Here is a 25,422-nt window from a genome sequence, read left to right as displayed (position 1 = left end):
AAGAGCAGGGTTTTGGTAAGCTCCAAGAAGTCTTACTGAGGGGTGTAAGGGAAGACCCTGCCCAGGGGAGATTGTTGATTACAAGGACTGTTGGTGAAGTCATATGAGGAACTTGCAACTGCTTGTGTCTCTTCAGGCTGTTATCTAGGGTCTGCCCTTACATGAGGGGGCTAGTGTCAGTTTAGGGCCCCTTAGGCCTCTTGCCCAAACAAAATGCATGTGGAGGTAGCAATACGATGGAGTAACTTAGCTAAATTCTCAAGATTTACTAACTATAGTTATTAGACCTTGATGTTGAGAGAGCAGAACAGTAATTTCACGAGATCATTTTAACATCCTGTTCAGGAAAAATTATGAACATTGGCATTCTGTGAGCTAGCCTGTCTTCTGCTTAGTTTGATGCTTGTATCAGCAGAATGAACATAATAATATTTTTTTTGTAATGATGTCACCTATCATTTGCAAATAGACTTTACAAAGGACTTTCCAATGCATTGCCTCCCATAATAAATGAAAATGAAGAATCATTTTAAAAGTTCAGTGAAATTTTCTTTAATCATATTAGTCAATGAGCAATGTAAATTATAGAGCCAAGACAAAGCATGGAAATCAGACTTTTAACATACAACAGAGTACAGCAAGGTGAGAAAATTTTGGATAAGTGGATATGTCTGCCTTTTTTGTTGAGATCCTGTATGTGCATGACTACACAGAGTGTGCCACTGCGTTATCTTTGAACGTGAAATCTGATATTGGCAGTAGCAAATATTAAACACAAAGTTCTTTATGCAGACTAAAATATCATAACTAATAGAAAACATAAACTTCTAATTTTTTATTAAATATCAACCAAATTAATTTAATTTCCTTAAGGGTCAGTAGTGTCAAAGATTACAGACACTAAATTCTTTACATTCTGTAATAAAGCTTTGAATATTCCCTTGATTCACTCCACCTACAAAGAGTCTATGATGTTCTAACCTTAGTTTGAACAAAACACTAAATCAGGACTATAAATGATGCCAAGTAAAGGAAAAGTGGTCAAAACAAGTCCCTAAATGCTTTAGTAGAATGTTGATTAGCAACTCAGGAAGACACCAAGTAACCTAGTGAACTTAATTACACGAAGAACTCATTTAAAGAATCACTTCTGTAAGCTCCTTGCTCAAGTTTATCCTACTTTTATGTTGCACGCATTGTTGATTGAGGAATAAATCCTAAATAGCTTCAGATAGTAGCTATCATAATATTACCAGGCATCTAATCAACTATATTGTTGAATAATGCATCAATCAAAATGCAATAATGGTATATAGAGCTTATCATTGTGATCTGGAATCCACAAGTCTGACTGATTTATCAATAACTTCTAATTGCCAATAAAAGAGCTATTTTTAAAGGAGCATATTGTTTCATTAGACTATACTGTATAGTAACTGAAAAGAAACTATAGGACTATTCATTATCAGTGATATTTAAGTAGCATTCGCAATGTTTTAACTGATATTTTTGAAGTACTGTGCCAAATATTCAGAGATAACCTACTCTCTTGGAATTTACATTCTAGAGAAATGTTTCCTGAAACATCATTTTTACTCTGTCTGATTATTATAAAGTAATTATTATTTAGTTAATTCTCTTTATTCTTTTGATGTATGCTGTTTAACTAAATGGCATGAAATATCCCATCATTGGGTTAAAGAAAATATACTATACATTGTACAGTAGAAAACATATCACAGTAGGCTACTCTTATCTCATTCTTAGTTTTAGGTGTCCCTCATTACATGTGTTTCTCTTATGAGAATGAGATGTAGGTCCTATATCATGCCCGAGAAGTTTCTCTCCCTTCCAACTGAGTCATGTTTAGCAGATGAAGGATAGAAAGCATTCTGGGTTCTCTCACTTCTCAGTGTTTCCAGATTTGTCACCTTTGCCATCTCATTCTCTTCTCCATGTAGAAGGCTATTTATTCTTTTTTTGTTATCACTGCTGTTTGAATAATTAGAAATATTAAGTAGTCTTAATAAAGGATTGTTCATAAAAGAGGATATGATAATCATCTGAAATGAAGGAAAGACCAATATTCATTGGTTATTGCTGAAAATATTAAGATTTTGAATTAAAAAAATTTACCAGAAATCCTACATCGCTAGTACTTCTATTTGAGAAACCCGTTGCCATTTTCCAGCACAGAGAAAGCTTTCAGTAAATATTTGTGAATGAATAAAGTTTTATCAGAAGTTCCATTTGCTAAAATTGAGTGACGATTCTGTTTTTCTGTTAACTTTTTTCCTTCTAATTATTTTTCTTACATGCTCTGTTGAGGAGAATCTCAACAGATTGAGAAGATGGATATGGTCCAGCCAAGTTTGCTAAAATGTGGCCTTACGTTAGCTCTGTCTTAACAAATACAACACAACCCTGGAGGGCAGAGGTGTCATTTTAACTTCACATCCTTCACAGTTATATATGATGGAAATATCTGTGGCAACTGGTTCTTTACTTGGACACACAGTGAGACTAATATGAGTGGAATAAAAGGCAGAGAAAACATCATTAAAAAGTAGACCGAGTTTACGTTCACCTACTTTTCAAGCAGAGGAAGCATTCTTCAACCTTTCCTATAAAATAGAATACATAAGACAGACAAATGAAGAATGAGAGATCTTGAGCCCCACCTTTGCACTTCCTATTTCTTCTCTTCTCTGCTCTGTTGCAATTGGAAAGCAAGTTCTGAGGCACTTTAAAGCAGAGGTTCTTATCCTGAGGTTTGCAAACTGCAAGAAGGTACATGGACAGAGATTATGAAGTCCATAAAACTGAATAGGAAAAAATTACATTTTTATTGACTTCTAAATGGAATTTACCACTTTCTCCTATTGTGTGCAGGCATAACATTAGAGTGTATTAGCAGTACGCTATCAAAGGGATCCTTGGGATAAAGTGGGTTAGGAATTCCTACTTTGGGAGACACTTAAGGACTTCTGAGTCTTGGCTGAAAGCAAAAGCTTTATTTGAAAGCGCCTGGTTCTGGGCTGACAGCAGCATTTAGTCTGACTTCCCACTTAACGTATCTGAAAGGGAAAATGTATAAAAACATCCCCTCAGGTTTATTGTGAGGATTCCTTGATAAAATATGTGTGAACGTGATTTTAAATTACAAAACACTGTTCAAATATATAGTGCATTATTCATTCTATACTAGTGAGTGATCTTTACAAATGACATTAGTGATTTTATTTTTAGAATTAGACGTGTTTCTAAATACCTCTTATTCTCTTACCTCCTGCTAGATTAGTGTATATAATGATGCTGAGAACATGTTTTAATAATATCATTTTACTTGAGGCTTTAAAATCTAGTTTGCTTACATTTAAAAAAAAATTTTTTTTTATACATCTGAAAAATAAAAATATCAAAAAACATTTAGGATGAATATTGGATCTGTCACAAAATCAACAAACCAAAATCCATATCCTTCACATTACCAATATTTAGACTTCTTTTAAATTTTATTACATTAGAATGCACACATAATTCTATTATCCTTGGAAAGTTAATTACTAAAAATTGTATCATTACTGAAAATTGTAATGAAATTAGAAAAAAGTTCCTTGAACAGGCATAGTTACTAGCAGCAGATCTGTTATTCTGCAACTGACAGCAAGGCAGGAGAGAGAAACATGACATTATAATAACTTAAAGAAATTACCAATGAATATTAATAATGATGTTAAGCAAATAAGTCTATCACATTAGATCAAAATAATGGGATGCTATGCATGTATCAAAAGAATATATATGCAAAGGAAAACTTTGAACTTTGAAAAGTAGACATTCAGAAGTGAGACATTAACCTGGGATAAAGTTTTTTATATAAAAATATATACGATGAATTCTTGTAACTTTTTTAAATACTCACACACAGTATTCTCATCTCTTTTCTAATTTGAACATTTTCAATTGGATGCTCACTCAGAAAATTTCATTGGCTTACTGAGCAAACGTATTTGACAAACTGAAAAAGAACAAAATAGACAAAGATTTCACGCTACAAAAAGGTATAAATATTGAAATGTGTTAAAATTTTAGAACATAATTTAAAATGCCAAATAAAATAAAATGCCAAAATAATTCCCTAAAGTAGATCCCTTATAAATTAGAGGGAGCAGCATTATCTATATTTCATATAAGGGAAGACTGTCCAAGTTTTCCCTGAGTCTCCAATACTAGCTACATTATGAGAATGTAAAAAAAAAAAATGATTTCCTCAAAATGTCAATAGATCATAAGAAGTCAACTAAAATGCCTCTTACAAGCAACAGTTACTCATAATTTGGCAGAATTTTTGTCATTTTTGTAATAGGACAAGTTTTGTAAATTCTTCTCTTAAATTCTCCAATATTTAAGAAACACAAACACAAGCTCAAGGCAACCAATAAAAGAATGCCAAAGTTTGTTTTAAATATTGTTTAGAAATATCCTCTTTGCAACCTCTATCTTCACCTTTGTCCTCTAGCTTTGTCAATGATAACAGGGTAGTGTATATTTTTCTATACCTTTTGCCATGCATATATGTGCATAGTTTTATATGTTTGTTAATTGATTTTTACAAAAACAGGGCCATCAAGATTACACTTACATATAAATGAAATAATAATCGCAATTTTTTTTAACAAAACAAGTGAAATGTTTATTTTGCCCATTGGAATCATTACCTTTGAATTACTATTACATCACCGTACTTTCTCTGCCTTCCTTTACAAATCCTGGATTTTTCTGAAACAACTTAAAACTTTTAGTTCTAATCTATTATGGATGTTTCCTTAAAGTTTTCCTTCCTGATGAGTGGTGCCATGTCCGCCCCCAGGACCTGAACTGGTGAAACCCTGGGCCGCCAAAGTGGAGAGCATGAACTTAACCACTTGGCCATGGGCTGGCCCCAAGATTTGTCAAATTTTAATGCATTATTCCACTACTATAATTTCAAACTGTGTATAACACAGAAAAATATAACACTAATGAAACTTAACAATGAACAGAAATTAAAAATTGACCATAGGCGGACCAAATAGATATTTTATTTTGGCAGTATGGTGTATTTTTAATTTAATTTTAACTATGATGTACGTATTGAGATAGTTCAAGTGAAACTTTAAATGCTACAAATTCTGAAAAACTAGAAGATATAGCCAAACTCACAAGTATTCTCTCAGAGAAAGCATGTTTTCCATTTGACCACAACCTGTCTATAGTCCTAATTTAATCAGCTTCTCCTTTCGGATATTTCAATTGTTGTTGAGACATCTGGTTCAATTTAACTAACACTTATCTGTTCATTTAATAATAGTCATACAACACGTAAGTTTCTAGAGAGGCAAAGATGGTACACAGACTCACACACTTCCCTCTTCTAGCCCATTCAAAACAGTAACCAAGAAATATTTATTCATTGCATCCGTCCGTTGTGTAAGGCCCTGTATAATATACTGTGAGACATATAATTTTATTTAAGTCTCAGTTATACTTTCACATACTTCACAATCTAATAGGCAAGAGAGGCATAGACTATTTAAGAGTGACAGTGAGTAAAACTGAGAATTGTGCCATTGGTAGACTTTTGGGCAATGAATTATTATGGCTATTAGAATATGGTTTTCTCTTGAAAAATATTTTTTCTGATACCAATTTCCTGAGAAGTAGTTAATCCTGGGAACAGAATTTAAGAGTGCATTTTGTCTGAGTGAAGGAATATCATCTCTCTAGGTCTGAGAGAAGGACTCAAAGAAAGGAAGATACTTGGTTTTTCTTTGGTTTGTTCAAGCTACTGCTACTAAGCAGAGGCAGGGCAAGAATGCGTACATCATGAAGACTCTTCTTTTTACTTCTAAAATGGGAATAGGTGTAATGGGACTATTATGAAGTGGCTTGTATTTAGAGCAAGAATGTGTGTCTGAGTCCCAGGTCCACAAATAGGTATAGAGCCAGGAGAACCTACTGAGAAGAGCAGTGTTTCCTCTCAAGGCTGTGGAGGGGCAACATCAGAGTCCCCAGCAGAGATTGCTGTACCCAGCCAAGAGGTGACAGCAAAGATCAGCATCCACAGGGGAAGCAACGGTATAGCACAATGAAAACTTAGGAGCAAAATAACCTAATTGACCAATATTCTTTAAGTAGAAGGCGAAACATGAGACACTTGAGACATTAACTTCCATAAGCAGGTAAAGGATTCTCGTGATTTGATAACTGCAATGTAATCAGGGAGTGTAATCTCAATTTGAAATCAGATTTAGGTGAGGTCCAGCAAATATGGATCATAATGTTAGTAAAAGAGAGGTTGAAATAACAGATGCCTAATTTATAGGGGTTTTTTTAAAGAGGGAAAATTAACCGTTGTTGACATCGGAAAATACTTTGTGGAGGAATTGGTATTTAAGCTAGTCTCAGGAAACCAGTGTACAATTTCGGTTCTTATATGTCGGGTAAGTTCTTCCCAGAGAAAAGAAATCACTTAAAAGAGGACTGTGTCAAATACAGGATGGTTTTGAAAAGAAAAGAGTAGTTTGTTTGGAGCCTGGGTAGGTTTGATGTTCCTTTTTGACTGCCTTTGAGAACGGTAAATGGCAACTCCAATGGCAGGAGTACACATGTAATTTTGTGTGTGTATGAGTCTCTGTTGTTCTAGGTAAGGAAGTGTTTGATCCTCAATAGAACCATTTAGTCTTGATCAGTGTGCTGCGGATGGAATCCTAAGGCAGCTTTACCACATTGCTACCAATAAATGAATTCTTCTAGCATTTTCCCACCTGTGTAAATAGTGCATACAGCACTCTTTTGACTGTTTTTATCCCAATTTTGAAATCAATTTCTCTCCAGCTTTCCCAAAATTTTAGGCAATTCATTCTTCCTTTTCTCTCTTATCAAAATTTCTTTACTTTTATCCCTAAAAGAAAATTTGCTGAATCAAAAAGAGAAAATTTTTTAAATCAAATTAATTGAATGATTTAAACCTGCACAATATCTTTTTGCTAATATGATTGTGATTTTGCTCTGGAAGATATTTTTACCAAATTTTGATTAGTCATCTTAGAAAAATCTATGGTACATCTTACTTAAAATAACTTTATTGTAATTGTAATATGGCATTTAATAGATTGCTTAAAAGGAACATTTTCATACAATGCTGTATATTCAAAAACTCTCCTGGGGCTCCCTGGAGGTATAGTGGTTAATTTCACTGCCCCACTTCAGCCGCCCAGGGTTTGCAAGTTTGGATTCTGGTTGCGGACCTACACACCACTCATCAAGCCATGCTGAGGCAGTGTCCCACACACAAAGTGGAGGAAGGTTGGCTCAGATGTTAGCTCAGCAGCAATCTTCCTCAAACAAAAAGAGGAAGATTGGCAACAGATGTTAGCTCAGGGCTAATCTTCCTCACACACACACAAAAAGCACTCAGTAAATTTACTTCCACCCCAAATATCTGGAATACAAATATAAGGAGGATCTTCACTTGTAAAGACTTGGGAAATGAAATTTAGCATTCCCCCTAATGTCTTACTGCTGATTAATTTTGAGTCTGCCCTTATCAGAACAGTCAGCCTTGGTTTCATTAGCAATGAGCATTTCAAAGGGAGTTCGTTTATTTCAGCCTCAGATCCTTATTTTTACTAAATCTTACCTGAAGTAGCCTGAGGTAACACTGAAGCTTATCAAATCTAAAAACTATCAGAACAGGCAGCAAGGTAAAAAGCTATTATGAAGGGCCCATGTAGTGTTATCTAGGAGAGAAAGATGATAAGGCACAGGAGGCTTTCTTTTTTGGGGGGGGGTGGGGGGGGTGGATATTAGCCCTGAACTAACATCTGCTGTCAATCCTCCTCTTTTTGCTGAGGAAGTCTGATCCTGAGCTAACATCCATTCCCATCTTCTTTTACTTTATATGTGGGACACCTGCCACAGCATAGGTCTGCACCTGGGGTCTAAACCGTCGAACCCCGGCTATCAAAGCAGAACATTTGAACTTAACTGCTGCACCACTGGGCCACCCCCAGGAGGCTGACTTTTAATACTTTAATTCAGAATTCAGATAGAGTACATAGCCTTTTGTAAAACTTTCTATATATTATACAGTATACTTGCTACTTAAGTCAGAAAATATTATTTAACCTCAACATATTTTATATTTATTTTTAATCTTCCCACAACTATGTATCTCTACAGAAAAGCCTGATAAAGATACAGATAGTGAGAATTAAAGTTACAAATAGCATTCACTTTTCTAGAGTAGCTGGGAGGTAAGGCTCCTATTCGGAGGAAGGAAAAACATCAACAAGAGAGCAGATGCAAATGTCTAGGATGTCTTAAATCGGTGGAAATTGATGTTTCTCACCTTATCTTGTGTATCAGACGTTTGTTATCAAATTAACATTTATAAACATATAAAATAATAAGACCTCATGTGTGTGTAAGGAAAGAGGAGTGGAAGAGAAGTAGCAAAATAAAGGACAAAATCTAAAAGCATCTCTAAAAAGTAAATTTGAAAAAAATAACCTGATGTTCAATAGGTCTACAATGCTTCAAAATACACTGCTCCAAAAAGCAATTGAACTATTAGCAAAGAACAGCAACAAAAAGGTATGCTTACAATCCTATCGGTATTTGTTCAATGAGCTGGTAAATTTGATAAATAAAAGGTGGTTATTAACATATTTGAAGGGAGGAGATACACAGTAGGAATTAGGGGCACATGCTTTGGAGAAAAAAGGTCTGGTTTCAAATCCCAGCTCCTGTGTATGTTGCCTAAGTGACCATGAGAAACGTCTCTCACTCATCACGACCTTGGATGCATTTTCTTGACCTGCCAGGACTAACATGATCTCGTCTCGGCTGCCTTTCTGAGCCATTTTCCACCAGTCTCTCTGACTCACACCGTACGTGGTTTTCCTAAGACACTTCCGTCAGTCAAGGCCCTTGCACTTGCCATTCCCTCCAGACATTCTCATAGTGGACTTCTTCCCCTGCATTTAAGTCCTTGCCAATGTGGTCTCCTCAGAGATGCTTTTCCTGATCACCATGTATAACATAGCATACCTCCACCCTCTCATTTTTTATCACTTTATCCCATTTGATTTGATTTTTCTCCATAGAATTTATTACCGACATTTTGTTACATTTGTATGTATATGTATATATGTAAATATGTGTGCATGTATAATTTCCTGGGATTTTTCCTGTCTGCCTGATTAGGATGTAAGCTCCATGAAAAGAGAGACTTCAGTCATTTTATTCATCAGCCAGGGTAGTTGACATATGGTGCATACCCAGTAAATAGGTATTTGTCACAGGATGAACGCATGAATTAATGAATAGAGATATTATTTCATCTCTCATAAATTGTTTAGGCAGAGTACCTGACACATTGAAGGCATTTAAGAAATATTATTACTATTACATGTATCAAATTTCTCTTTCTGCTAATATTTAAAATAAAGTAAAATATAACTTAAATAATCAGTTTATTTACTTTTCTGTCCTAGGCATTGCTACATGTATTGGTACTGAATCAACACTTCATCTATGAAGAGAACGATACCTGTGGTCCTTATTAATCATCCTTTCAATAAAGTAGGAAAAAAGGAGAGACTGCATAGTCCTCCACCATTCTAGAAATAGCTATGATTCCACATACATTATTTGCTCTATGTGCAGAATTTTTACAATAAGATTAAGTTAAACACACACATCAATATTACTTGATTTGTAATTATTCAGATAATAAAGGAGAAAATACTTTTTTTATTTTGGTAAAACATCTGTTGCTTCTTTCTATTTGACAAAATTTTTTTCTATGCAGGTCAACTTAACCAGAAAGTCATTATGAGATAAAAAAAAAATATATTCTCACTTTAAAAATAAATAGATTCATAAGCAAGCACCTGCTCAGCTTTGTTTGATTTACAATATTAAAGACAGAGAATCAAATATATTCCCTCCAGGATGTTATATTACTTGTTTTTTTTCCCAAAATAAAAAGGAAGAATATAAAGTGAAACAAATATGTTTATTTTATAATGTATTTACCATAAACTTTTTAAAAAAGTTTATTATGGTAAGAATGCTTAACATGAGATCTACCCTCTTAACAGATTTTAACTGTACAATGCAATATTGTTAACTATAAGCACAATATTGTACAGCAGATCTCTAGAACTGAGAATATTTTTTCTTTATTACTATGAATTTAAAAAGTAATGAGAACTTATAACTCTTTTTTTATGTTTTTGTTCTACTCATACGTACATGCATATATACTTATAACAATAAGTTATATGAATTATTGTTATATGTATGTTATTGTTATAAGTATATATGCATCTATATAGTATATTTATATTGTTATAAGTGAGAAAATGGATATCATAAAAGTAATCTAAGTATTTTCTGACAGGAACAATATTTTCTGATCAATATCTAATGATTATTATATTTGACATTTTAATCTACTTTGCTGAAAATTGCACTATGCTGGGTTTTTTTGTATTTCTATTTTTCGCTGTTTTAGTTTTCTTCTCTCATATTTTATTACTTCTGGTTTTTAATTCATAAAGATTTTTGCAGTTAACTCTCTTCCAAACCATAAAATGACCTTGGTCATTTGAACTCTTTATATCTCTTCTAACATACCATTTAATTTAGCATTTTAGATAAATCTTTTAGTTTACCTTGCAAATTAGATACTTTTATGTAGATCCCACTAATTTAGCTTTACTAATATGTCCACCAGTTTATTTATTTATAATTTCTTCTTGCATCTGATATTGACCTTCTGTAGTTATTCTTTACCTGAGATGACACTTTTTGACCTTCCTTTGATGGACATCAGCAGGTGATAAACTCTATTTTCTTTGTGTTGTGTTAGTTTTTCTGAAAATATTTTTATTATTTTCTTGTTTTACTGTGTACAGAATACTTGGAAGATGTTGTTCCCTTGTCTTTCAACTTCCATGGCATACACTGAGTGAGCAAGCTTTCTTCTTTGTAAGAGGAACAAGGAAGATGATAAGTGTAGCCATAGGGATGTTTTTTGATTTGGTGTTAGGATGAGGGACTTTTAGTCTGAGGGTAGTGGTCATTTGATAGATTTGAGGAGATAGGCTAATGCATGAAATAAATCATCTAAGAGAATGGTAAAGTGAAATTCTAAGAAACAATAGTAAGGTCACCACGCAAGAGTGAGGGTTAATTTGAGATTAGTGATTAAAATTTAAAGTAAAGCCAATCAGCAAGAGTATCACGATTTTTCTATAGCACCATTTTGGTGCTTATTTGTGAAAAAGGAGAAAGTGAATTTTGGGGTTCACCTCAAGCTATGGCAAGGCAAGTGTGAAAGAGAAAGGATCAAAAAACAAAAATGTTAGAATCATATGCAAGGGAATAGTTTCTATTTGAAACACTGAAAATATTCTGGATAGGAGGAAATTAAAACGATTGAGGTGAATGAATGGAGAGAAAATAGTAAGGTCAATAGATTAAAGTTTTAATGGAATTGAAGAATTGTAGTAGGGAGGTTGCTAGAGAAAATGATCAAGAAAGTCATGATATGTGGTTAATAAATGGGATGATTGAGATAGAAATTTTAGAAGCAATTTTGTATATCTGATATGATGTCCTAGGTGTACCATAGTAGTGGGATGCTGATATGGAGGGAAGAAAATGGGCCACAAAGTGAAGAGATTGGGGACTGGTAGGACAAGGCTATACTATTTCATGAAAGGGATCATCCACATGAATATTGAAGTAAGTCAACATTAATGCCATTTGGCCTAGTCATGTCCATAATTTTGAATATATTTGGTAGAAAGAATATATTTCATTGTTACCCACTGAAGCAAAATGTGTATTTTATTTATCTATTAATCATATATTCTAAAATCAAACTCTAGGGCTCAGTTTTGTGTCCCTGAAATAAAGATACACCAAGCCTAATGTGGCACTGGTATTTATTAGGTGAGTCAGGAAGAGTGAATTCTATTTCTAGCTATGTTGCCATCTGGTAGCATAACCTTAGCCAAATCAAATAATCTTTCAAGGTCTCAGTAATCTTGCAGGTAAGTCACAGATTTGAATTAAAGATACGTTAAAATAGTTTTTTAATTCCAAGGGCCTTGATTTAACTATTTAGTTTATTGCTTGCTAAAGTACAGTTCTTTGGCTTTGCCCTTTAAGTTTATACAATTATTTTCATTATAATTTCCCCCACCAATGAGATTTTATGCTTCTGTATATTTCTATGGTGTCTGTAACCATGGCATCTGGATATCCAACCAACTAACTATGTAAAAATAGCAGGTATGTGGGAAGAAACATTGTCAATCCCTATCCTTCTCATAGTGCAGGTATTAGTGCAGAATAAAGGTTGTACCTTGGGGTCCTTAGAGCTTAATGCTCACATGATTACAGAGAAGTTTAAGCGGAAAAGGACAATTTTAGCAGTTTCTCCAAATGTATGAGCATTTGACATAATATCTACAGCTGAAAAATAAATATTAAAAAACCTCCTCCTTTCTAATCATGACTATAATTGGAAACTTGAAGGACAAATAGCTGTATAGAAAATGTGAAAACTTCTGCAAACACACACAAGCAATAACAGTGATAGAAAATTGAAAACTAAAATAGACCCCTCATAAGGTTTGTATTTTCTGTTGTTGTTATTTTGAAGGAATCCACCATCTTTAATGATTATGAACAAATTAAGAATTTTTTTGAGGAAGGTTAGCCCTGAGCTAACATCTGTGCCCATCTTTCCTCTATTTTATATGTAGGACACCTGCCACAGCATGACTTGATAAGTGGTGCATAGGTCCGCACCCGGCATCCGAACCGGTGAACCCTGGGCCACTGAAGCAGAGTGCACAAACTTAACCACTGCACCACCGGGCTGGCCCCATGAATTTTTTTAACATGTAGATAGAAAAGAGTTAAGAAGGAATAATCAGTGGGAAATGAAGTAAAAGAGACTCAACTGCTATTGTATATCAAAGTGGTGGGCACTCCAAAATGAATCTGGAAAGATGAGAACCACAGATATAAATTAGAGGGTCATAGTATTAAAATGTTGTCTTTCAGGCTGTGGGACTAGATATCGCTTGCAAAGTGATTGTTATTGATCTTATGTGTTATATATTGATATTATATATTGAGAAAAAAAAGAGGGCTTACAAATGGGTCACAGGGTATTCCATTATGTAGAGGTCTGGAGAGGAACAGGCACCAACAAAGGAGATTGAGAAGGCTGTCAGTGAGGATGATGGAGAAAAAAGACAGCGTAGGGTACGAGAAGCCAAGGGAAAAAACTTTTCAAGAAGACTATGATGGAAAACTACATCTGGTGCTATTACTACAATTGGGTAATTATTTTGTTTAGCAAGGGATAAGTAGTTTAATTATGCTGAGTTGCAGCATGTCAGCTTGTAAAATAGTAGTAGAGATAGTAAGATGTGAGTAGATCCTAGAGGTATTTTTGAAGGTGGAAACGTCCCAATTTGCCAGTAGCCTGGATGTGGGGAGTGAGAGAATGTCTTCACAGTGTTGGGCATGAATGATGAAACTATAAAGTTACGATGAACTATTACAGGCGAGACTCTGAGAAGAAAGATTTGGGACAGCAGAATAGGAGGTCATATTTAGACATAGTAAGATTGAGATAAGTGTTAGACATTCAAGTGTAGTTGTGCATTGCTTAACAGAGATATGTTCTGAGAAACGCATCGTTATGCAGTTTCATTGTTGTGCAAACATCATAGAGTGTTCTTACACAAACCTAGATAGTATAACCTACTACACCTAGGCTATGTGGTAACTAATCTTATGAGAACACAGTCATGTGTGTGGTCGTCATTGACCGAGACATCCTTATGCAGTACGTGACTGTAAAGTTACTGAATAGGGAATTAGATGAAAATGTCTAGATTGGGGAACAAAGATTCACACTGGAGACTTCATGAGATTACAAAGAGTATGAGTGTACAGTAACTGAGTCCCTTACACTTCACAGGAACTAAGAAAGATTTGGCAACATCATAGGATTTATACATACACTTATACATGCACCCCTTGCCGTGAACCATCTGTTTGTGTTCTTTGTCCATTTTGCATTGGTATAGTGGTCTTTTTCACATAGGATTTAGAGTTCCATATATTTGAGGGAAATAGCCTTTTCTCTATGATGTGAGTAACAAATGCTTTCGTTTTTGTTTATTCAACTTTTTCTTAAGCTTTAAGATGCTTTTGGTCATGCACAATGAATATATCAATAACTTATTATTAAATTACTGCTGTAATTGTTGTTTTTAACGCTTAAAAGGTATTTTCTATTTGAGATTATACACACATGATTCTCACATTCCCTTTTAGTGTTTTTTTATTTAAATCTTTATTCTGTCTTATATTATTTTGTTAAAAGGCATGGTTTAGGTTTGCAGGGCTTTTATTTTCTGCAGATGACTTCTCAGTTGTTCTACCACCAAGGCCATTATCCCACTGGCAAATACTAGTTCAAGCAAGAAAAAAATAACTTAGAATATTTGAGTTATGTAATTAAGGAAGTTAAGAAATTGAGCACAACTAAACTAGAATTTCAGGAATGTACAGTTTTTCAAGGATATACAGAATATTTTTTTAAATGATGACATATGAAGTCATAAAAATAACACAATTAGTAAAAGCCTGAAACAAGGTAATTCCCGTGAATGGAGGCCCCAGGCATCTAGGAAGCCCATGCTACTAGAGGTTCCTGGAATCACTGCAGGCCTGTGACCAGAGACTACTGGAATTGCAATGATACCTGTGATCCAGCCTCCTTCCCCAGCAGCAGCACCTCTGACACCAGATCAAAGCCAGCAGTAGCAGTGTGCAGGACCTGAGGTTCCAAAAAGCACCCTGGCACAAGAGACCAGAGACTGCAGGAGCCACAGTGGCACTTGCACTCAACCCTTACCTCCCCCTGAGCAGTGGTTGATGGCGCTTGTGACCTGAGGCTTCAGGAAACACAACAATGCCTGCAACCCAGCTCCTTCTGCCTTCCCTGGTGGGAGTACTTCTGACACTGGCCCTTCCAGCAGTGAGGAATGCATCCAGGACCCCAGTACCCCGGCAGTGGCAGCAGTGCCCATGAACTGAGATTCTAGAAATCAGGCTGGCACTTGAGACCACAGGCTACACGAACTCCAGCAGCATTCACGATTCAGCCTCTACCCCTTCCCCAGCAGTGGGGGTGGCACCTGCTACCTGAGGCTTCAGGAACCACAGAAGTACTCACAACCCAGCCTATAGTGGCAGCACTTCCAGCAATGGTCCTGCCAGCAGCTAGGGCTGCTTACAAGATGCTGGGACCCTGGTACAGCAGCAACACTGGTGAACCCAGCATGCCTGGCAGCAGAATTGCTAGTGCCCCCAGATAACCTGGGAGCAGCAGCACATGTGGCACATGTGGCTGCAGCATCTGAGCTCAAGGAGAGTCAGGTACTAGCAACAGCAGAGCCCATTACCCTGGCCTCCACCTGCTACAGAGGTGCAGCTTCAGCTTCAGCTCCCCAGCCCATAGAAGTGACACCTGCAGACCCAACAAACCCAGATATGTGAGAGATGCCTGTGACACCAGCTCCCATCCCACTAGCCCCCTCTCTCATGCCACAATGGGGGAACATACAACCTAGGTGACCCTGGAAGCAGCAAAGATGCTGGCAGCCCAGTAACCCTAATGCAGACACCAGCAACTGCAGCCATATAAGCAACAAGGCATCAACAACCTTGGAGGCACAAGCAACACAAGTAGTGCACTGATGATGCCTCTGGCAGAGGGAGTGGAAGGTGGAAAGTATAGGCTCTCAAATACAAGCAGAAGCAGTTCAGAGAAAAAAGTAAATAAAGCCATACCCAAGTAGTAAGGTATTGGCTACCACAAATGTGCTGGCAGAGGAACAACTCATCAAGCACCATGAAGAATTACAATAACACAGTATCACACAGACACAGATTACATCTCTCCAGAATCGAAACTTAAAGTCATGGAAGACTGCAATATAACTGAAGGAGAATTCAAAATGTCTGTCATGAAGAAACTCAACAACTTACAAGAAAACTCAGAAAGATGATTAGGTGAGCTCAGGAATAAAATTAATGAGCAGCAGGAGTACTTCACCAAAGAGCTTGAAACTAAAAAGCCAAACAGAAATTCTTGAGCTGAAGAACACAATAAATGACATGAAGAATAAAGTGGAAAGTAATGGAAATAGAACAGACTACATGGAAGAGAGAATTAGTGAGCTCAAAGATAGTAATCTAGAAATGATTCAGGTGGAAGAGGAGAAGGAACTAAGATTTTTTAAAAATGGAGAAATTCTAGCAAAATATTTGACTCACTTAGGAAAAGAAACATAAGGATAATTGGGTATCCCAGAAGGAGAAGAGAGAGAGAAAGGAGAAGAGAGCTTATTTAAAGAAATAATAGTTGACAACTTCCCATACCTGGGGAAATAACTGGATATAGACGTACATGAAACTAATCAAACACCTAATTATCTCAGCACAAAAAGACATTCTCCAAGGCACATCATATTAAAATTGTCAAAAGTCAATGACAAAGAAAGAATAGTAAGGGTGGCCAGAGAGGAAAAACAATAACTTATGAAGGCATCCCCAGTAAGCTATCAGCAGTTTTCTCAGCAGAACTCTACAGTCCAGGAGAGAGTGGAATGATATATTCAAAATATTGAAAAATAAAAATTGTAAGCCAAGAATACTCTATCCAGCAAGTTATCCTTCAAATGAAGGAAAAATAAAGGCTTTCTCAGACAAACAAAAGCTGAAGGATATCATTGCCACTAGGCCTGCATTATAAGAAATATTGAAAGGAACTCTCCTACCAGAAATAAAAAGGCAAAGGTATACAAATCTTTGAGTAAGATTCAGAAAGAATCAGAAAGTTGCACATTTATATTAAAATACATTAGTAAACAATTATAGCATAAAGACTAAAGGGATAGAAAGCATTAAAAAGAACTATAAATACTCAATTTGGTAACACACTGACAATATAAAAAGGGATAATTTCTTGACAATAAAAACATAGAAGGAGAAGAATGGGCCTGCATAGGCAAATGAAGATAAGTTGCTGTCAGTGTAAAAAGGACTATCTCATCTATGAGATCTTTTCTATAGACTTCATGGTAAGCACAGAAGAAAAATTCACAGCAGAGTCACAAAACATAGAAAAAGAAGAAACTAAGAAATGTGTCACAGAAAACCACCAAACTGAAATGGCAGACAGCAATACAAGGAAAAAGAACCAGTGAAAATATAGAGCAACCAGAAAACAAAAGATAAAATGGCAGTATTAAATCTTCTTATATCAAAAATCACCCTAAATTTAAATGGATTGAATTCACCAATCAAAAGATAAGAGTGGCTGGATGGATTAAAAACCAAGATCCAACAAAACACTGCCTTCAGGAGAACCATCTCATTCTAAAGACAAATATACACTCAAAGTAAAAGGATAGAAAATGATACTCCAAGTAAGTGGCAACCAAAAGAAAGCAAATGTAGCCATACTCATATCAAACAAAATACACTTCAAGCCTAAAAAGATAGCAAGAGACAAAGATGGACATTATATAATGACAAAGGAGGCATTCAATCAAGAAGATGTAAAGGGAGAAATTGACAGCAATACAATAACAGTAGGAGACTTTAATACCCCACTTACATCAATGGATAGATCATCTAGACAGAGTGTCAACCAGAAGACATTGTCCTTAAATGAAACACCAGGCCAGATGGACTTAATAGATATATATAGAACATTCCATCCAAAAGCAGCAGAATACCTGTTCTTATCAAAGATAGACCATTTGTTGGAAAACAAAACAAACCTCAATAAATTTAAGAAGATTAAAATTATATCAAGCATCTTTTCTTACTGTAATTGTATGAAACTAGAAATCAACCATAAGAAGAAAGCTGTAAAAGTCACAAATGTGTGGAGATTAAACAGTATGCTACTGAACAACAGTTGGATCAATGAAGAAATGAAAAAGCACATGGAGACAATGAAAATGAAAACACAACGTACCAAAACTTATGGGATGCAGCAAAAGCAGTACTAACAGAGAAGTACATAGTAATACAGGTCTACTTCAACAAACAAGAAAAGTCTCAAATGAACAATCTAACACTACACCTAAAAGAACTAGAAAAAGAACTAAGGAAGCCCAAAGTCAGTAGAAGAAAGGAAATAATAGAAATCAGAGCAGAAATAAATTAAAATGAGACTATAAAGACAATAGAAAAAAATCTATGAAACTAAGAGCTGGTTCTTTGAAAAGATAAGCAAAATTGACAAGCTCTCAGCTAGACTCACAAATAAAAAAAAGAGAGACAGCTCAAATAAATAAAATCAGAAATGAAAGAGGAGAAATTACGATGGATACCACAGAAATATGAAGGATTATAAGAGAATACTTTGAAAAGCTATATGCTAAGAAATTGGATAACCTAGAAGAGTGGATAAATTCTTAGACTCATACAGCCTCCCAAAACTGAATCAAGAAGAAATAGAGAATCTGAATACACAAATCACAAGTAAAGAGATCAAAACAGTAATCAAAAACCTCCTGAAAAGCAGAAGTCCAGGACCAGACAGCTTCTCTGAAAAATTCTACCAAACCTTCAAAGAAGGTTTACTACTTATCCTTCTCAAACTCTTCCCAAAAATTGAAGATGAGAAGATGCTTTCCAATTCATTTTATGAGGCCAGCATCATCCTAATACCAAAACTAGACAAGGACAAAACAAAAAAGGAAAATTATAGACCAATATCACTGTTGAACATAGATGCAAAAATCCTCAACAAAATATTAGCATATATGTTATAATTGTTTACTAACCTACTCTGATATACAGTTGCAATTTTCTTGTTCTAGATGTCTATTTATCACCATGCTTAAAGATTTTTATGCCTTTGCCTTTTTGTTTCAGGTAGGAGAGCCCTTTTCAAGATTTCTTGTAAAGAAAGTCTAGTGCAATGAACTCCCTCAGCTTTTGTTTGTCTGGGAAAGCCTTTATTTCTTCATATTTGAAAGACAACTTTGGTGGATAGAGTATTCTTGGCTTACAGTTTTTATTTTTCAATATTTTGAATCTATCAGTCCACTCTCTCCTGTCCTGTGGAGTTTCTGCTGAGGAATCTGCTGTTAGCCTAATGGCAGCACCTTCATAGGTTATTGTTTTTACTCTCTGGCCACCCTTAGTATTCTTTCTTTGTCATTGACTTTTGACAGTTTTAATATAATGTGTTTTGGAGAAGGTCTTTTTGCATTGAGATAATTAGATGTTTGATAAGTTTCATGTTTTTGTGTATATAGTTTCTTCCCCAATCTTGAGAAGTTGTCAACTATTATTTCTTTAAATAAGCTCTCTTCTCCTTTCTCTCTCTCTTCTCCTTCTGGGATACCCATTATCCTTAGGTTTCTTTTCCTAAGTGAGTCAAATATTTCTCATAGAATTTTTCCATTTTTAAAAAATCTTCATTCTGTCTCCTCTTCCACTTGAATCATTTCTAGATTACTATCTTCAAGCTCACTAATTCTCTCTTCTCTATGGTCTGCTTCCTACTTTATCCTTCATGTCATTTATTGAGTTCTTCAACTCCAGAGTTTCTGTTTGATTCTTTTTTAGACTGTCAGTCTCTTTGGTGAAGTACTTCTTCTGTTCACTAATTTTATTCCTGAGGTCATTGAACCATCTTTCTGAGTTTTCTTGTAGTTCATTGAGTTTCTTCATGATAGCTATTTTGAATTCTCTATCAGATCACATTCTTACATGACTTGAAGTTTGGTTTCTGGAGAATTGTCATTTTCTTTTTGTGATACCATGTTACTGTAGTTTTTCATGGTGCTTGATGAGTTGTTCCTCTGCCAGTGCATTTTTCGTAGCAAACAGCTTTCTTACTTGGGTAAGTCTTGTTTTCTTTGAGTCTGAGCTGCTTCTGGTTGTATATGAGAGCCTGAGCTTTCCTCCCTCCTCTGCCTCTGCCAGAGGTGTCATCTGTGCCCTTGTTGTGCTTCATGTGCCTCCACAGTTGTTGGTGCCTTGCTGCTTACAGTATTGTTGCAGTCACAGGCATTTCCAACAGATTCACTGGGCTGACAAGTACCTCTGCTGTTTCCAGGGTAGGCTGAGTCATAAGTTCCCCCACCGAAGTGAAGGGGTGGGAAGGGTAGGGTGGGAGCCAGGGTCACAGGCGCCTCTGCCATGCCTGGCTTTGTTAGATTTGCAGGCACCGCTGCCAGTGGTGTGGGGGCTGGAGTTGTGGGGCTGCTGCAGGTCAATGGGACCAGGGTCATGGGTTCTACTGTTGCTGTTACCAGTTTCTTCACAGTCTCGGGCACTGTTGCTGGATGTCCCCTCTATGCTGCTACTCCTGGGTTTTCTGGGAGTGTTAGCAGTTCCCATGCCTGGGGCACTGAGTTTATGGGTATCACCACCACTGCCAGGTGTGCCAGCATCATGGGCACCACTGCCACAGCCATGGCAGGAGGGGTCCCTGGGTCCCAGGTCCTGCAGTTCCTGGAGCCTCATGTTGTAGGTACTGCCACTACTGCTGGAGAGGGGAGGGGACTGAGTAATTGCAAGTGATGCTGTGGTTCCTGATGCTTCTGGTCTTGGGTGCCAGCACAGTTTCTGGAACCTCAGGTCATGGGCACTGTGGGAAGCATTCCCCCAATCTAGCTGCCATTGTATTGTGACAAGGTCTGGCAATGGAAGGAGAATCGTGCAAGGCACTTCTCCAGGGAACATAATTCTTTAAGCAGAGTCCTTTGTCCTCCTTTCTAAAGCCTATTACTGATTAACGTCTTCCCTCTGTCCTGGAAGCCTTGTAAAAACAGGCAGAACTAGCAATAAACATATCTCAAAGAACAAACAGCAGCCCCCAAGGATGCGGGGGTCTATATTCTGTTAATTATATACTCGCTGCCCTCCTAACTTCTTTGAAGACCCTGAAACTATGTAACCTCTTCCTAAACAATCGATATGTATGCTGCACATCTGGATGTAGATAACCACCTTTGATTATTACCTTTAGTCACGCACTGCCCCTCACCTATTGTTCCCATGACGACAACAGTTAGACCACCTCGTGTGATTTTTTCCTATATAAGTGTACCCCGTCCCCGAAATAAATTGGACTTGCTTGCAACTGCTTCTAGTCTCACATCTAGCACTTACACTTTCGCCGACGCCGTCTCTCCCGCGGGAACCTGGACTCTGCTGAGGCTGGACCCCGGCAGGGCACCACCACCACTATCCTGTGGCCCAGGGTCTTGGATTCAGCCCCCACTGCTGGGAGGACCAGCCTCAGAGGTGCCACCACTGGGAGAGGGGCTTGAGGCTGGGTCACACACTCCGTGGCATTTCCTGGAGCCTCCAGTTGCATACATCATAGCAGTTTCTAGAGTCTTGGGTCATGGTCACCACTGCCACTGCGTGGAGATAGGGAGGGGCTGAGTCATGAGCACTGCTGCAGTTCCTGGAACCTCAGATCACAAGCATAGCCACCAATGCTGGAGGTACCAGTGTCTTGGATGCAGCCCCTGCTGCTGGGAGGGCCAGGGTTCGAGGCACTGCCTGTCAGGAACATGGAGGGGCCTGCGTCTTGGGACCACTTCAGTTCCTAGAACCTTGGTCTTGGGCACTTTGGTGCTTCCTGGCGCCTCTGGGAGTGTAGACTGCCTCAGTTCCTGGAGCTTCTGTTCATGGTCATTTCTGCAGTCCCTACAGCCTCTGGTTGCAGGCACCACCACAGTTCCTGGGGCCTCCGATTTTGGGAGCGGGAGCTGCTTCTGCTGCTCCCCTGGTTCCACCACATCCACAATATCCAGTCCACCTGCCTTCAGATGTATAGATGCATGGATCTCTCGGGCATTTTTGTGGGCTGTGCAGAGAATCCTTTGTTGGTCTATGGATGTCCTAATGGTTGTAACTTAGAGGGGAAAAACAAGGGGAGCAACTCACTCTACCGTGATGCTGATGTCACTCCTCCTCCTTTTGTCTTTGTTTTTCTTTTTCTTTGTTTGCCTTAAAATTCCAAATGCTTTCCTGTCTGTTAAAATCAACATTGTAGATATTTTCAGCACATCACAAATTTGCCTGGCAAACACGTTAATGTATTCAACACACAAATGAACATTTCAATTAACAAGATCAGCCCCCCTTACAAAATAGGATTGGTCATAAATGACACAGCATTCTTTTTATTATAATTCTAAATAAGAATTATTTATTATGGAATGTGGGAGCTTTTAGCATAACAGTAACAGCAGCAGCAAGACAAATATATAGAAGAGCTAATTATAAGAAACAAACACTAGGAAGAAGAAATTTTTATCTTTGTAAGTAGACAATACATGTTTTTTAGGACTCTCAAAAGAAGAGGACAAATTAATGTGTTTTCATCATAATTTAAAATTAATTTTTTTTTTTTTGAGGAAGATTAGCCCTGAGCTAACTACTGCCTGTCCTCCTCTTTTTGCTGAGGAAGCCTGGCCCTGAGCTAACATCTGTGCCCATCTTCCTCTACTTTATATGTGGGACGCCTGCCACAGCATGGCATGCCAAGCGGTGCCATGTCTGCACCCGGGATCCGAACCAGTGAACCCCGGGCCTCCAAGAAGCGGAACATGCGAACTTAACCACTGTGCCACCAGGCCGGCCCCTCAAATTAAATTTTAAAACTCAGTATCAAAAATGTCCCATTTTTCTAAAATGTTAAATTCTTTTGAAATAAGTGGCAGAATAGGTGTCAGTGTGGGAGGGCAATTATTTATATAACTCTGAATGGATGCATTTCTGAGGAAATGTTCCTTTTAGTGATCCCTAGAAACCAATCTATTCAAGGTATTGGTTAATTCTTTAATAACTAAGTGAGCTACCTATGGAGCAAAGAAACTACTGTGATAAATGTTTTTTTTTTTTAAGTCTATTCCTTGCTTGTTCTCTTTGTTGTCTTTCTTTTTTAACCTGAGCTTACATCTGTTGCCAATCTTCCTCTTTTATTTCTCTCCCAAAGCCCCAGTACATGGTTATACATCCTAGTTGTAAGTCATTCTAGTTCTTCCATGTGAGCCACCACCACAGCATGGCAACTGACAGATGGGTGGTGTGGTTCCATGACCAGGAAGTGAACCCAGGCTGCCCAAGCAGTAAGCACCAAACTTAACCACTAGGCAACCAGGGCTGGCTCTGTGATAAATGTTTAAAGTATCTAAAGGAAGATTGCTTTTAATAAACATAAGTAGAGAACTTCAGGATATATAATTTGCTGATCCTATTACAAGAAATCACTAGTAGCATTATGTAGCCAGTTATCACCTGGCATTTAAAAAATTCCCTTAGTCACAGCTTTAAGTAAAACATGTGCAATACATTTAGTTCCTCTGATATAAAAATAAAATATAAAAATTAGATTAGTTAACCTGTGTGTTTAGATTTTGGCTAAAATCATTGAAATCTTGGCGTCTGAATCTTTAGAGTAATATCTTATATTTTAACTATCCCTTGCCTTATTAAAATTAAACTACTCTGGTCATGTAGTGGCTTTTTTTCTGCACAATATCAAATTTAATTAATTTATTTATTTCTGTACCCTTTTACCACCCTCTTCCTATTTCCCCAAACCCCCAGCACCTGGCAACCACTTTTCTACTCTCTGTTTCTATGTATTTGACTTTTTTTTTAGATTCCACACGTAAGTGATACCATACAGAGTTTGTCTTTCTCTGTCTGACGTTTCAGTGAGCATAATATCCTTCAGATTCATCCAAGTGTCACAAATGACAGGGTTTCCTTCCTTCTTAAGGATGAATAATTTTTCACTGTATGTGTGTGTGTGTCTGTGTTTGTGTGTGTGTGTATACTATATTTTCTTTATCTATTCATTCGTGGATAGACACTGAGGTTGTTTCCATATCTTGGCTATTGTGAATAATGCTGCAATAAACCTGGGAATACAGATATCTCTTTGAGACATAGTTTCATTTCCCTTGATATATACCTAGAAGTTGAATTGCTGAATCATATGGTAGTTCTATTTTTGATTTTTTAAGGAACTTCCATACTGTTTTCTGTAATGGCTATCCAAGTTTACATTCCCACCAACAGTGCACAAGCATTTTCTTTTCTCCATATCCTCGTCAGCATTTATTATCTCTTATCTTTTTGATAATAGATATCCTAATTGGTTTGATGTGATATCTCAGTGCATTTTTATTTGCAGTTCCCTCATGATTAGTGATTATTGGGAGAAAAGATTCATATTCATGATGATATTTCAGAATAATGGGACATTTAAAAGTTTACACCTGAGGGGCTGGCCCTGTGGCCGAGTGGTTAAGTTTGCGTGCTCTGCTGCAGGCGGCTCAGTGTTTCCTTGGTTCGAATCCTGGGCACGGACATGGCACTGCTCATCAAACCATGCTGAGGCAGCGTCCCACATGCCACAACTAGAAGGACTCACAACAAAGAATATACAACTATGTACCGGGGGGCTTTGGGGAGAAGAAGGAAAAAAATAAAATCTTTTAAAACAAAAGTTTACACCTGAATTGGTGATTGTCGTAAATATCTCAAAAGTAGGTGTAACATTAATCCTTAATTTTATGTAATGCTTAATACTAAGATTATATTATCAGAAGAATTAAATAAATGTATTAAAAGATTTAAAAATTCCATAAACCTAGAATAGAAAATATAAGCAGAACATGATAAAAATGTGATATTAAAGTAGATAATAACTTAGGAAGTAGATACCACTTCTTATGCACTTGGTGGATAGGCCAAGTACCAAGTGATTCATACAAAATTTCCTACCTCAATAAAATGTATCCACTTGTGGTTAATATATGTCAAGGTCCAAGACAGACTAGGAGAGAACCTGTATCAATTTATCAGCATCATTTATGGAAAATGTGTGTAGTGTTGGCTTGCAGCTGGTTACCATTATATTTGTTTGGTTTCTGCTGTTGAATTTGGTCATGCAGCCTGGTTTGACCATATAAGAGATTTAAAGATGCATTCTTCAGACGATTGTATGGCTTCCCTATAACCAAGAGATCTCATGGGTTTTTTGGTCATCAGAATCTGAAGATGAAGTGCATCCTGCATGACTGAGAAAGGACCCTGTGAGTTGTCTGCGCTTTGTCTTTCATGATTGTGCTGCGCTTTACCTTCACTAAAGCTTTATGTGAGTATACCCCGTGGAGTTTCATAAGTCTTTTAATTTACATAGTACTATGTAACTGCATGTAGCAATACCATTGTGCTTAGTTTACAAATCTAAAATATGGATAATTCTCGCTT

General features: G+C 36.9%; 1 long non-coding RNA gene across 6 annotated transcripts in view; it reads left to right on the top strand.

The window, feature by feature from the left end:
- Nucleotides 1-25,422, top strand: part of LOC106782840 (uncharacterized) — a 97,205-nt gene that overhangs the window by 5,611 nt on the left and 66,172 nt on the right. For all 6 annotated transcript variants that reach the window (XR_011436673.1, XR_011436676.1, XR_011436674.1 and 3 more), the window contains 2 exons: nucleotides 9,543-9,630; nucleotides 25,201-25,306. This is a non-coding gene — a long non-coding RNA (uncharacterized lncRNA). The remainder of the gene's footprint in view (nucleotides 1-9,542; nucleotides 9,631-25,200; nucleotides 25,307-25,422) is intronic.

This window comes from Equus caballus, chromosome 2 (assembly GCF_041296265.1).
Source record: "Equus caballus isolate H_3958 breed thoroughbred chromosome 2, TB-T2T, whole genome shotgun sequence".
NCBI lineage: Eukaryota > Metazoa > Chordata > Mammalia > Perissodactyla > Equidae > Equus > Equus caballus.
Note: the sequence above shows the minus strand (reverse complement) of the source record. Positions and strands in the feature narration are given on the sequence as shown.